A 13078-nucleotide genomic window follows, 5' to 3' on the forward strand; every position below is an offset into this window, starting at 1 on the left:
CACGGTCCACTCCACCACACTGTCTTTGGACTAGTGCTGCTGGCTGTGAGTGGACCAGCTGCGGAGCACTCATACGTAGAAGCGTTAAAGGCCATCGGAGATGACAGTGCGCTTGCTTTGTTGATCATGACTGCTGTTGCATACTGGGAGTCGTTTATCTGGGGTGCTTGGTTAACTTCTGGATACAGCTTTGGAAATCTTCCGGCTCTCCGACACCCTCTTCAACCGATGGTGACTTAGTGAAGTATGACGTTATCTGTGGTATAAGTCTCTGCGAAAAATCAGGATGTATTCCATCTGGCGGTTGGGATATTCCTCGTTTTAATTTCGTCACCGTGAACACAAACTCCTCTCGCACAAACAGAGAGGTTACACTGCCATCGAAACACTCTTGGTCAGACTGTTCTTAACTGGTGTGTTGATGATTAACAAAGAAAGAAAAGAAGAAACTTGGGAGTTTTTAACGCCTCATCGTCATTAGAGAGGGAGCATGCGACCGGATTGGCGGAATGATGATGAAGGAAATTGGCCGTGACCATTTCAAAGGAAGTGCCAACCGCCTTGCCGCAGTGGTAACACCGGTTCCCGTCAGATCACCGAAGTTAAACGCTGTCGGGCTGGGCTAGCACTTGGATGAGTGACCGTCCGGTGTGCTGAGCGCTGTTGGCAAGCGGAGTGCAGTGCACTCAGCCCTTGTGAGGCAAACTGAGGAGCTGTTTGATTGAGAAGTAGCGGCTCCGGTCTCGGAAACTGACATACGCCCGGGAGAGCGGTGTGCTGACCACGTGCCTCTCCATATCCGCATCCGGTGACGCCTGTGGCCTGAGGATGACACGGCGGCCGGTCGGTACGGTTGGGCCTTCATGGCCTGTTCGGGCGGAGAGAGAGAGAGAGATTTCAGAGGAACCGTGGCAGAATTTTCTTAAGCATTGTCAGGTAATCACATCGTTTCGTCATTTAGTCGTCACCAGTCTATGAGATGTGTAGCACCACGGACACCCTCAGATATACTGCAGTGACTGTGGAATATCCTGATGTGGAACTCTATTGTCCTCCAACGTTCGCACCACTATCGACTGTGACTGAGTGGTATGATCCTCTGTCGTGTTTGTAGTAGAGCGCTGGCAGAGATGTCTAGCAGTTCTTTCGAAAGCGGTATAAATGACAATGCTGACGAACTGAGCTCGCGAAACCTCTGAGCAGGAACAAATTCACGTTGTGCTCTCTTTATGAGATTAGTTAACAATTACGCTCTAAAGTTGGCATTTGTCTCCAAAAGGAATAAGAAAAATAGTTCGACGACCCCGTGAAGTATAACCCAGTTAGCTATGGTCAAGTTTTAAGTGTAGTTTGCAATTTGATTATCCGCACTTTTCCTATACACGATCTCAATGTATACTGAGTTGTGGTCAGTACATATCAAGCCCTGTATGTGGTGCGCTCGTCCACTGTCGTGAAACGTACAATAATTCCTGGTTTTATACAATTTTGTGAGTTCTGGCTCTCCTGAAATCTCCAGTATCTGCTCCGGTGCTCGTCAGCCTTAAGGTAAAGGCACAAGACCGTTTGTACACTGACGATGGTGGCCACAAGCAGATTGGAACTCTGAGAATAGTGCTTAACTTTCTGTGTACATGAAAACTGCAATGCAGTGTCCAGTTTGAATTTTTATTTCCGCTTTAACCACGTGTTTCCCACACAGGGCCGTAACGGTGGTACGATTATTGACTTATTTGGGATCACCATTGTCACAACTGTCTTCCACTGACTTGTTATTCCATAGGCTTATATAGGGCTCTTGAATGCACACAGTGTCAACGCCCACTTGTTCTACGGTGATGAGCAGCACTGTGCCAACACGTTAATTTCTCATAGCAATAAGCTGCAGAATTTTAATGTCTTCGGGTAAATATGAAGCATTTTCCCAGGGCGGCACGTGTGACTTCCTCCACTCAGAGCTGTGCAGGGGCGCATCGGTAGCCGAGCCGTGGTTCAGTGTGGCAGTGTGGAGCAGCGGTGCAGTCGATCGCAGATCGATAGCCGTGTCAGGTCGCCGGCCGACCTCTGTGGCCGAGACCTTGCTCCGCACCTCCCCTGCTTACAGTGGACAGGGTCGCCGCCCGACTAGTGTCGCGTCACGAGAAAAGTCGATCAGTACCACACGGCTTTCACTGGCTGTTGTCTCTGAGGAATTCGTAGTCGAGTCGCGGTCTTCGTGGTGCTATTAAATAAGATCATCTTTCCTTGGCTTAGCCCACATCTCGTGGTCGTGCGGTAGCGTTCTCGCTTCCCACGCCCGGGTTCCCGGGTTCGATTCCCGGCGGGGTCAGGGATTTTCTCTGCCTCGTGATGGCTGGGTGTTGTGTGATGTCCTTAGGTTAGTTAGGTTTAAGTAGTTCTAAGTTCTAGGGGACTTATGACCACAGCAGTTGAGTCCCATAGTGCTCAGAGCCATTTCCTTGGCTTAGGACTGTGTAGCCAGACATTTCCCTTTTGCGGAGGACACTCTCCTCGGCTAAGACATCTAGAAAGAATTCGAAACCGAACACAAAGCTTAGATCAATACTATTTCTGTCCTACAAGTCGTGTAAATTCGTTAAATATGGTCATGCAAAAATAGAAGAAAAATAGAAACTGAAACGTGAACAGTCATTATAAATTGCCGTTCATATTTCTCCACTAACGAGAAGTGTGCTGCATACGTAGGAAAGGAATGAGCCTTGTTTCTAACAGGTGCATGATCCAATGACAAAAAAGTAGTGCGCTACACCCGTAATGTTTCTGTCGTGTTTACACTTCTGTTCGGGGTACAGTGTGACTTGCTAGTGAAATTTACGACGTAATGCCACGAAAATGATATTAGATACATATTTAATTTCTGGATTGGGCTTTGGGTCTCTGCCTATATAGGCATCTATGTATAGTTTCTAATCATCGGTACTCAGTTCCTAAAATTTATTAATTAGCTGTATGCTGGCCGCAACACCTTTTACATAGCTTAGTGGAAAGATACGATTACTGTAGTTAGAATGAAGGTTCAGAATTAGACATTATGTAGTGTCAGCACTGCAAACGTCCAGAATAATAATGGTAAAATGGGCGCAAAACTTGGAACTTGAACTAAATGCGAAAAAGTCCCAAGTAATCTTAGCAACCCATTAGAAATTAATAAGTTCAGAATTTCGCGAAAAACTGCCTGCCATTCTTCTCGACAGTTTCCAATACACATCAGAGGACTGTCAAAAACTTTGGATGAACATCTCAACTGGGCAGAAAATACTGTCGTCACATGCAGGAAATCTGTTCGCCTCTATGCCCTCAAAAAGTTTCGGAACGTATTTCCAGAGGATGTGAAACGAAAACTTGTGCAATCACTCGCTCTATGGAATCTCCACTATTGCGATGTAATCCAATACGGAGCGAGTAGTGAAAACACTAGGCGGTTAGAACTAACCGTAAATGCTTGGCTGCGTTACATCTGCAACATTTACCTATTTGACCGTGCCGCTCCCAGACAGGTCGTTTGCGGCCAGACGAGTTACGGGACACCCACGAGCTACGTCTACTTCACAGGCTCCTCGTGCCGCCAGGCACAGCAGTGCTTTGAATCAGGGGACTACCTGTCCTCTCATCGTAATCGAAACACAAAGTCTAACTTGTCTAGTATCCTAGTTGTGCCCATTCATAAAACAAAATCTACCGCAATCTCCTTCTCTGTCGCTGCCGTCCGCCTCTAGAACAAGTTACCCCACACTCTACGCACCATTCAATGCCCTGTTGCATTTTACAAGAATCTGGAGCAATTTCCTCTGTTATCCCCACAACGTTTCCCAGAAAATTAAGGTGTATTGCCAATACTCCCTCTGTCAGACAGTAAAGCCAATGCTCCTAACTGTATTGAAACTTATGCTGGTTTACCTACATGTTCTGTTTTTTTCTAATTTTATCCATTCATTCACCTAAGTGGTTTACGGCGAAGATTAAAACGAGGTATGTCAGCAGCAATCAAGCCTGTGGAGCTAGCGAGAAATGATGAAGAACGATTATTTTCTTATATCTGTAAAAACTCCTATCGGATGTTTCATCGATCGTGTGCGTAAATTAGCTGAGACACACTCTCCTGAGCGAACACATTAATTTTGCCCCTCTTGCGCTGCGCAAGAAAATTTCCATAGTAATTATTATTCTTAAAATTATTAATTAATCAGTAGAACTGGTGACCGATCCCTGGACGATACCAGATAGATTAGACAGGTGCAATAATTAAATGGTATAAAATATTCTATTGCCGTACTGTATTTTATAATTTACTTTATTTGTTTCATGATTGAAATAACATTGCCGAGAGAGAACTTAGGCAAACACCACACAATCTGCATAAATTACAAATGGTTAACTGGAGGAATTGTATCAACAACATTATATATCTCACATGGCAGCGCTGGGTAACGCCTCGATCAAAAGTCGTATCAGTACATTATGTTGTGGATTGGCAAGACAGCCAACCCACTAGGAGGAAGCCGAAAGGCACGCGTTTAAGCTCACGCAGGCTGGCGTGAGATCTGGAACAGGACACGGAAATGAGACTAGTAAAAAACGTACGTAGCTTCTGGAATACTTAACTTTAAACCATAATTGGTGAACATCGCTCTTGACGGTACATGTTTTACAGCATCAATAGTAACTGGTAATGGCGCCTTGCTAGGTCGTAGAAAATGACGTAGCTGAAGGCTATGCTAACTATCGTCTCGGCAAATGAGAGCGTAATTTGTCAGTGAACCATCGCTAGCAAAGTCGGCTGTACAACTGGGGCGAGTGCTAGGAAATCTCTCTAGACCTGCCGTGTGGCGGCGCTCGGTCTGCAATCTCTGATAGTGGCGACACGCGGGTCCGACGTATACTAACGGACCGCGGCCGATTTAAAGGCTACCACCTAGCAATTGTGGTGTCTGACGGTGACACCACACATTACACTATTCAGTCAGACATATAAACAACTTTTTTAAAGCAGTGGAGATCTGGATTAACATTATTTTTATTTTTTGCAAAAACTGTAAACCGCAATAATAAGCTGCAATACATGCGTAGAATACATCATGTACTAATAGGGAAAATTCTTGCAATGAGTTTTAAGATTCAAATTCAACTTTATTTCATATTTATAGCTTTAAAAAAGATTTACAAAATGGAACCAGTGGAAAAGGTTGTGCTGACTAATTAAAATAGTGTAGAGATACAAAATGTCGCAACATTGGGTGCGACGAAAAATGATAGTGACACCGAAAATGTAGATCACATCGATGGCAGCTGGGAATATTACACAATTCAATTTATGCTGAAGACAATAATGTCTTACTTTTGACGCTACCATGCTAACGGTGGACGAGAATAATTTCCAAATCTCACCGAGAATCATTTTCTCTCATAAAGCCAGTGAAAGGCGCAATAACGTGGTATCATTAAATTACAATTTCTCAATGTCACTAGAGCTTGTTTCAAATGTGGCGGCACAGGACACGTTAGGTACACAAGACACTAATGCGGCATCATTGCATTCAATGCAGGACATGTATCGAGGCCTCACTCACCTATCAAGAATTTATTTCATAATTTTTCTACACGACAAACCGAAAAACTTGATTACACATTTTATTATTTCAAAAAGTGAGCAAAAGCAAACATTTGGGGGTTTCAAGAATGAACCTATCACAGAGGTTCGATATTTTAAGTCAAAATCTACGCACTAACCTTTCAAATTGTTCCACATGAAAACTTGCAGATATGGGGAAGAAATTATAGGTGGAATTATTCACTGATTTGTCTCAGGTGATAAACAACCTAGATCAAAAAGTGTCATCTATAGACGAGGCACAAGACTAAATGGCAAGTAAGCTAAAGATCGTGAGTAACGTTCAGATTCAGATGCAAGAGGCTCAGTAGCAAATTTGCAAAAATTTAGAAACTATACCAGGTACTATCAAGGAGCTGCAATCTTTATGTAAAGATTTACCGGAAGAAGTACAGGATATATCGGTAAAATTGAGTAATTTAGATTTAGGTACTATTTATATAATTTCGCACCTTACAAGCACCCATCCACATACTTTGGCGTGATCTACAAACACAATTAGATATCATGTGATAGGATGAATATATAAAGGAGAATATAGGATGAATATATAAAGGAGACTGACATTGTCACGAACGCCTTATAAATAATTGTTAACGCTTATTGCATGAAACATGACGGAGTGTCTTTATTATCAGAACGGCGTAATGAATGAGTGCCTATACTAATAGAGGTAGGAACGACAGTGGAAATGAATCTGGAGGCGGAGCTCAAGCCCTGGGTGGAAGGCCCACACAGCTGTGGTGGTTCAGCTCCACACAGGAAGTGCCATGACGGACTGTCTGGACACCTGAGCGCGAAGACACAATATAGGGGCGACCGGCCGCTATTGTAGTAGGGCCGGAAGGATAACCGGATGATACTTCCGAAACGTCTGCAGATCTTGGACGCAGGTGAGAGGAACGAAGAAGCAGCACCTCGGAAACCACACAGGCTGGGTTATTTCCGCGGATTTTTACTCAGAAGCGTACCATTGTGCAAGTACAGGATGTTCCTCGCAAATTTTCCGCGCTGGACGACAAAAGACTAAAATACGGTAGGTCGGCGTTCGGAAGGATCTGCAGAGAGGGAGAATATTCCGTGGTTTCGGGAATATGATTCGTTTTCAAAATTACAATGGTGGAGACTTGAGCCTTGCTGAGAGGCCAGTAGTGGAGAGACGAGGTCTTCCGTTGTGAACTCCCGTGTGTGACGGTCGCTCGATATCAGCTTTGTTGGTACGGACGGACTTGCTGTCTTTGCTCTCAGGAGAGTTTATAGTTAGAACAGTTAGGCACTGTACTGTTGCGAACCTATACGATTCTGGACTACACCTCCGGGTTGGAAGTCGTCGTTGAGCACGCGGTGTTCAGTAATTGAGAGCACTTCCTGTGACTATACTTACGTTGAGACGTTATCTGAACTGCGTCCTTGTGGCTGGGAGATCGCGTTTCTCGTCTGTAGAACACAGAGAGGAGAAGACAGTATTGGAGTACACTAGTCAGAGGACCGCCTTCTGCCGTCAAGGTGTTTGAAACAGTTTATTTGTGGCTGGAGTTCTTCCATCGTCGCAGACGAGTACGAGAACCATCAGTTCGACGCACCGGACGCAGTGCATACGGTGGTATCGCAAATTGCTTCGGCTTATTGGGCTATTAAAGCGAAACAGCTGTGATCACGTTAGTTTATATCCACTGAGGTTCCAGGTTCCAAGCCACCGTAGATCATCTTTGAAAGTAGTGTCATCTTGTGTTTGGTACGTAGATGATGTCAGTCATTTCGCGTTATTGATATTAGACCGCAGTCATAATAAGGGGAAGAGTTGGGCAATTGATTAGTAATTTTACTTAGGATATGTGAACTTTGTAATATAAAGGTTTTTTTTAAAATCTGTAATAAATATATAAGCAGGAACAACAGTTATCATTTAGTAGGATTAGTTGCCTTCATCATTCATCTGTGTTTAGATTGTAATTTATAGAATTAAGAGATCCTAAGATCTGCTTCAGGGGTTAGTCACACAGGGCCAAATCTTCATTTTAGCGTTTATTATTCTCCGTTACGCACATACATTTTACACCCGCCTGGAGTAGCATCTTAGAAGTTCATAAAGAAAGCACAAGAAAAAAATCGGAAGGAGGTAAAGAACTTAAAGATCAGAGCCGAAGCGGGAATGCTCGATTAGGATACGATCCTCACACATAAGGTCGTACAAGAGCAGAAGACCTATGTCGAAGCAGTTGAAGAGGTCGCAAAGGAAAGGGAAAACGAAGTGATTGCTGGGATTGAGCTAGGGTTAAAGGCAAGGGAAGAGAAATTGCAGAACAGTCTAATTAATGTTGCAGATGTCTCAAGAAAGACCCCGATAGCAAGCAATCAGGAGAAGTCGGGCAGGATAGATAGCAGTAACACGTGTCACCTAACTGCTATCGGCCTTTCAGACGGAGAAGAAAGAATTTGCAAAATGCAACATTCACTGAAAACTTCAATACCAGTTGGCAAACATATCCAGAGTATGCTGGAAAATTGTTGATCATTTTTATTAAATCGTTAATTGAAAGGAGTAAACCGCTCATTGAACTCAACAGTGGTGGCATCTTGTTTTCCTCGTACGCTGGCGAACTGTTCATCAGAGTTGTTATTATGTTTAACCATCGTTTGCATGAGATTTTGAAGCATCGCTTCCATATTCTTTTGAATTGATGTGTCGTGTGGGCTTTGTGATGTGGAGACATCATCTATAACCATGGTCGTCTCTTTTGTTGCATTATCTGCATAATTATCGCAAATGTAAGCTGACGGGTTTTTAAAAACAGTGTACTTTGTACTACTGTGTCTTCTTACACTCTACTGGCATTCTGATTGACTGTACAAGAATTGGGAAGTTCAGTGATCTGATTCGGTAAAAAATCCTGTTCTGAAACCTGCGTGTTAGCAACTTCTACCTCAGCGTCGTCCGCTATGCCGGAATCGACAGTCTCAGCAATTGGTAAACTAGGTGGAATCATACTGTCAGTAAACTGTACGTTACTTTGGGAAACGGAATTCACGTTTTGCAACTGTAGCACCGCAGAGTGGTTACTATCATTCTCTACATTGTTGTCAATAATCGGAGATTCGTCCATTTCGGTATCTTTAATTGTCAGATTACGCGCCGGAACCTAAACACTTTTGCGCGGCATCGTAAATCACCTATAGTGTGCAAGCCAAAATCAAAAAATATTCAACAATCCAATCAATGAAAATCAAGGCGGAGAACAAGAATGCCGATGAATTGTGGAAAAATTTTGTACAAGTCAGTTGTTGCGACAAAAAAAACTAAGTTATATATATATATATATATATATATATATATATATATATATATATACATATATAATTATTAACACTGACTTTTTCAATAGTGATATATATATATATATATATATATATATTTTTTTTTTAAGTCAAAAATTTCACAAAGCGAACGCCTGACAGAGCTGTCGCTAAGTATAACTTTCTTTAACATATGTACGTTCTTTAAAATTATTGAAATACTAATACTTAAATGAATGCCTGAACTGGGAATGCATACAAAACTGGAGTTATCGTGTACCGAGTTGTTACTGCAAGTGGTATGCTTACTCTGTGTTATTGTTAGCAAAAATTCACTCGTACTGATTGGGTAATGCAACTCCCAATACCAATAAAGAAATACAGTCACTGGAAAATACATTCAGCCCCTTAGGTACTGAATCCTCTGGCTCTGTTCAAAACTGATAACTTTGATCGCTGTGCGCATAACAAATAAATAAAATTATCTTACCTCTAAAGCAGCAACGGTGGATCGCGTTATATTCTGCCCTCTCATGAACAAGAATAAAATATACTAGCTACAGGCTCAGCGGTGTGCAATGCTAGCTGTAATACTTTGAAATACACATCAAATTCTTTTGGCTGGTAAATGAAAACATTTAAGAAAAAATCAATGTCTATAAAAAACATATGACCTGGACAGGGAGGCGGTAGTGATTTGGGTGAATTATTAACACTGACTTTTTCAAAAATGATATTGTATTCGAAGTTAAGTTTAGCTTTTAGAAACATCTGACAACTGGAATTACATTACTTATAAAAATTACATCGTTTTTACTAAATCAAAACCTTTCTTTGCTGACGCAGTCACAAACAATGAAATTTGTACAGTAAGTATTAACTAAAATCTCTAAAAATTATAAAGTCAAATCATCAAATTACGTATACCTGTGTTAGCAAATCTTAGAAACATTCCAAAAGGGAAATATCTAACTAGCCTATGCATTAAATCTGTTTACGTACATTCTGGGATCACTCAACATAGAACTCATTGTTACCAATTATTAGCCAACTCATTAACTAACGCGCTGGCAAAAGGAAAGTGATAAAAAATGAACTTCTTTGCCTTAACTGCGAGAAGACTTCTGATTCCACATTTATGTTTCCAATAATACATGTACCTATAAAGTGATGTAACACAAAATATTGGTATGAAAAAATTCCTACATTATAATCTAACACTTGGTGGCTTTACAGAGCTCACCACAAGAAACTGGCCACTGCATCCTCTTTCGCTCACAGACTGATCACTCACTATTATGCACCAAGCGCTCTGTTACTCCAACACAACAATTTCGAAACAGAAGCAGTATCTTTGGCTCTGTGGTCTTGCAAAGTCGGCGATCCGCTTTATACAGCCCGTCCATCATAGACATATATCATTTACAATATAATAGTTTCATTTTAGTTCACATTAGTATCATCACAATATTCGGGTGCCACATATAAGTGTATCCCAGCAGACTCCTTGCAATGTTTACATTTTGACTGAGATGTTTGGTTAAAAAATTATTCCGGTATGAAATGCAGGCTTTAACCACGTAAGCTCGACCTCCTGAAGTTCCTTTAACTGGGCCCCTTACTTTTTGACGTTTAATGTATTAGTGCACTCTTATTCCCTTGTAATTCTTTTACTGATTCCATACGGGTAATAGGGCGGGTTAATCGAAGAAAGTGGAGTCTGTCTAAGCCGACTAAAGCTACTGAAGTGGTACAAAAACAAGTGAGTTCGAAGAAGAGCAATGAATAGTTTAATGTTCCAATAACTACTCCTATGAGGATATTCAGCAAGAAGTATAGTGCAAAAAAAGAGGCAGACGTACACGTTTGGGTAAAGATCTTAAAGAAGAGCTGGTTTTATGTTGTCTAGCTGTGGAAGCTTCTTCCTTCATGCTTAATCGCAACGACTTACGAAGAATGACTACACAACTGTCAAAGAGAAATAACTTTGAACACCCATTCAAAGCCGAAACTGCGGAGAAAGTCTGGGGTCGTTCTTAAATTACACAAAACCAGACTGCCATAAATAAATCCTATATGAATATCCTATAACAGGATTCTTGGGTTCAAGCAAAGAAAACGTACAGAAATTCCATAATTTACTGGAAGATGTTGTATTATACACTGAAGCGCCAAAGAAACTGGTATAGGTATGCGTATTCTAATACAGAGACAGGTAAAGAGGAAGAATACGGTGCTGCGGTCGGCGACGCCTTTATAAAACAGCAAGCGTCTGACGCAGTTGTTAAACCTGTTACTGCTGCTACATCGCTCGAGCGATGGGACACATCATCTCCGATGTAGCGATGAAGTGGAGATTATCCCGTACGACCGTTTCACGAGTGTACCGTGAATATCAGGAGATCGGTAAAACATTAAATCTCCGACATCGCTGTGGCCGGAAAAAGATCCTGCAAGAACGGGCCCAACGACGACTGAAAAGAATCGGTCAACGCGACAGAACTGCAACCCTTCCGCAAATTGCTGCAGACTTCAATGCTGGGCCATCAACAAGTGTCAGCGTGGCGAACCATTCAACGAAACATCATCGATATGGTCTTTCGGAGCCGAAGGCCCAGTCGTGTACCCTTGATGACTGCACGACACGAAAGTTAACGCCTCGCCTCGGCCCGTCAACACCGACATCTGGATGACTTGATGACTGGAAACGTGGTGCCTGGTCGGACGAGTCTCGTTTCAAATTGCGTCAGCGGATGGACGTATACGTGTATGGAGACAACCTCATGAATCCACGAACCCTGCATGTCAGCAGGGAACCGTTCAAGCCGTTGGAGGTTCTGTAATGGTGTAGGGCGTGTGCAGCTGGAGTGATATGAGACCCCACATACGTGTTGGTGCGACTCCGCCAGGTGACACGTACATTTTCAGGACTACGACACTGTGAAGTCCAGTCCAGCTATTGAACTCAAAGAGTCCTCGACGTCTCAAACCAGCGACCTTTCACGTTCCACATCCGAGCCAAAAGCGTCTATCTTCAGGTGTCCCGGCTCCCGACCCTGCTGCTTGCACCGTTCCAGCCGCAACTGCCAACCAGGAAAAATTTTCCCGTTTTCCTGTAATAGCGTGAAAACTGCCAAATTTAATAAATGCCCCCACAGACTGTCTCCAGACGCGGGCGAAACAGAGCACATATTCCTCGCCATTTTGTTCTAGAAAATTTGGAAATTTGTCGTAAGGTCGTATGGGACCAAACTGCTGAGGTTATCGGTTCATCGGTCCCTAAGCTTACACACTGTTTAATCTAACTTAAACTGTCTTACGCTATGGACAACACACACACCCTGCCCGAGGGAGGAGTCGAACCTCCGACGAGGGGAGCCGCGCTGACCGTGTCAATGTGTCTCAGACATTTGCTCTAGAAATTGCCGTCTGACGTCAGCAGGCGATGGGAGACTCAGAACGTTGTTTACACAATTCTGAATTTCCAGAAGACCAACCAATGTGCGGCTCCCGTGACAATGTGCCTCAGGCGTTTGCTCTAGAAATTGCCGTCTGACGTCAGTAGGCGATGTGAGAGTCAGAACGTTGTTTATACACTTCTGAATTTCCAGAAGCCCAACCAATGGGAGGCCGGCCGCGGTGGTCTCGCGGTTCTAGGCGCGCAGTCCGGAACCGTGCGACTGCTACGGTCGCAGGTTCGAATCCTGCCTCGGGCATGGCTGTGTGTGATGTCCTTAGGTTAGTTAGGTTTAAGTAGTTCTAAGTTCTAGGGGACTGATGACCACAGCAGTTGAGTCCCATAGTGCTCAGAGCCATTTGAACCATTTGAACCCAACCAATGTGACGGGAACTTCGCGAGATTCCGCCTCTCATCGCATAGGCCAAGACAATCAGGACTTGTGATTTCTCACAATAAATTATTAGGTGTCAGCCAGCACTTGAGAATACCGTCCTCAGGCTTCACAGAGACGAACAGTGCCGAATACCATGAAACCCGTCTAAGCTTGATCGACAGGGCAGGTTGGGTGAACCCTCTCAGGTTGACACACGTAAGTGGAACAAAGCCTCTGAATGTCGTGTGGTCTTTCCTGAGGTTTTCAGAGTTCTGTGCGAAGTGAGCGGCTCTTACGCATTCTTCGCCAACAGCTACAAGCC

General features: G+C 43.2%; 1 pseudogene; it reads left to right on the forward strand.

Moving 5' to 3' along the window:
* Positions 1-551: 551 nt before the first annotated feature.
* LOC126205921 (5S ribosomal RNA) lies at positions 552-669 on the forward strand (annotated as a pseudogene).
* The last annotated feature ends 12409 nt before the right edge of the window (positions 670-13078 follow it).

The sequence above is a fragment of the Schistocerca nitens genome, chromosome 1 (assembly GCF_023898315.1).
Source record: "Schistocerca nitens isolate TAMUIC-IGC-003100 chromosome 1, iqSchNite1.1, whole genome shotgun sequence".
Taxonomy (NCBI): domain Eukaryota; kingdom Metazoa; phylum Arthropoda; class Insecta; order Orthoptera; family Acrididae; genus Schistocerca; species Schistocerca nitens.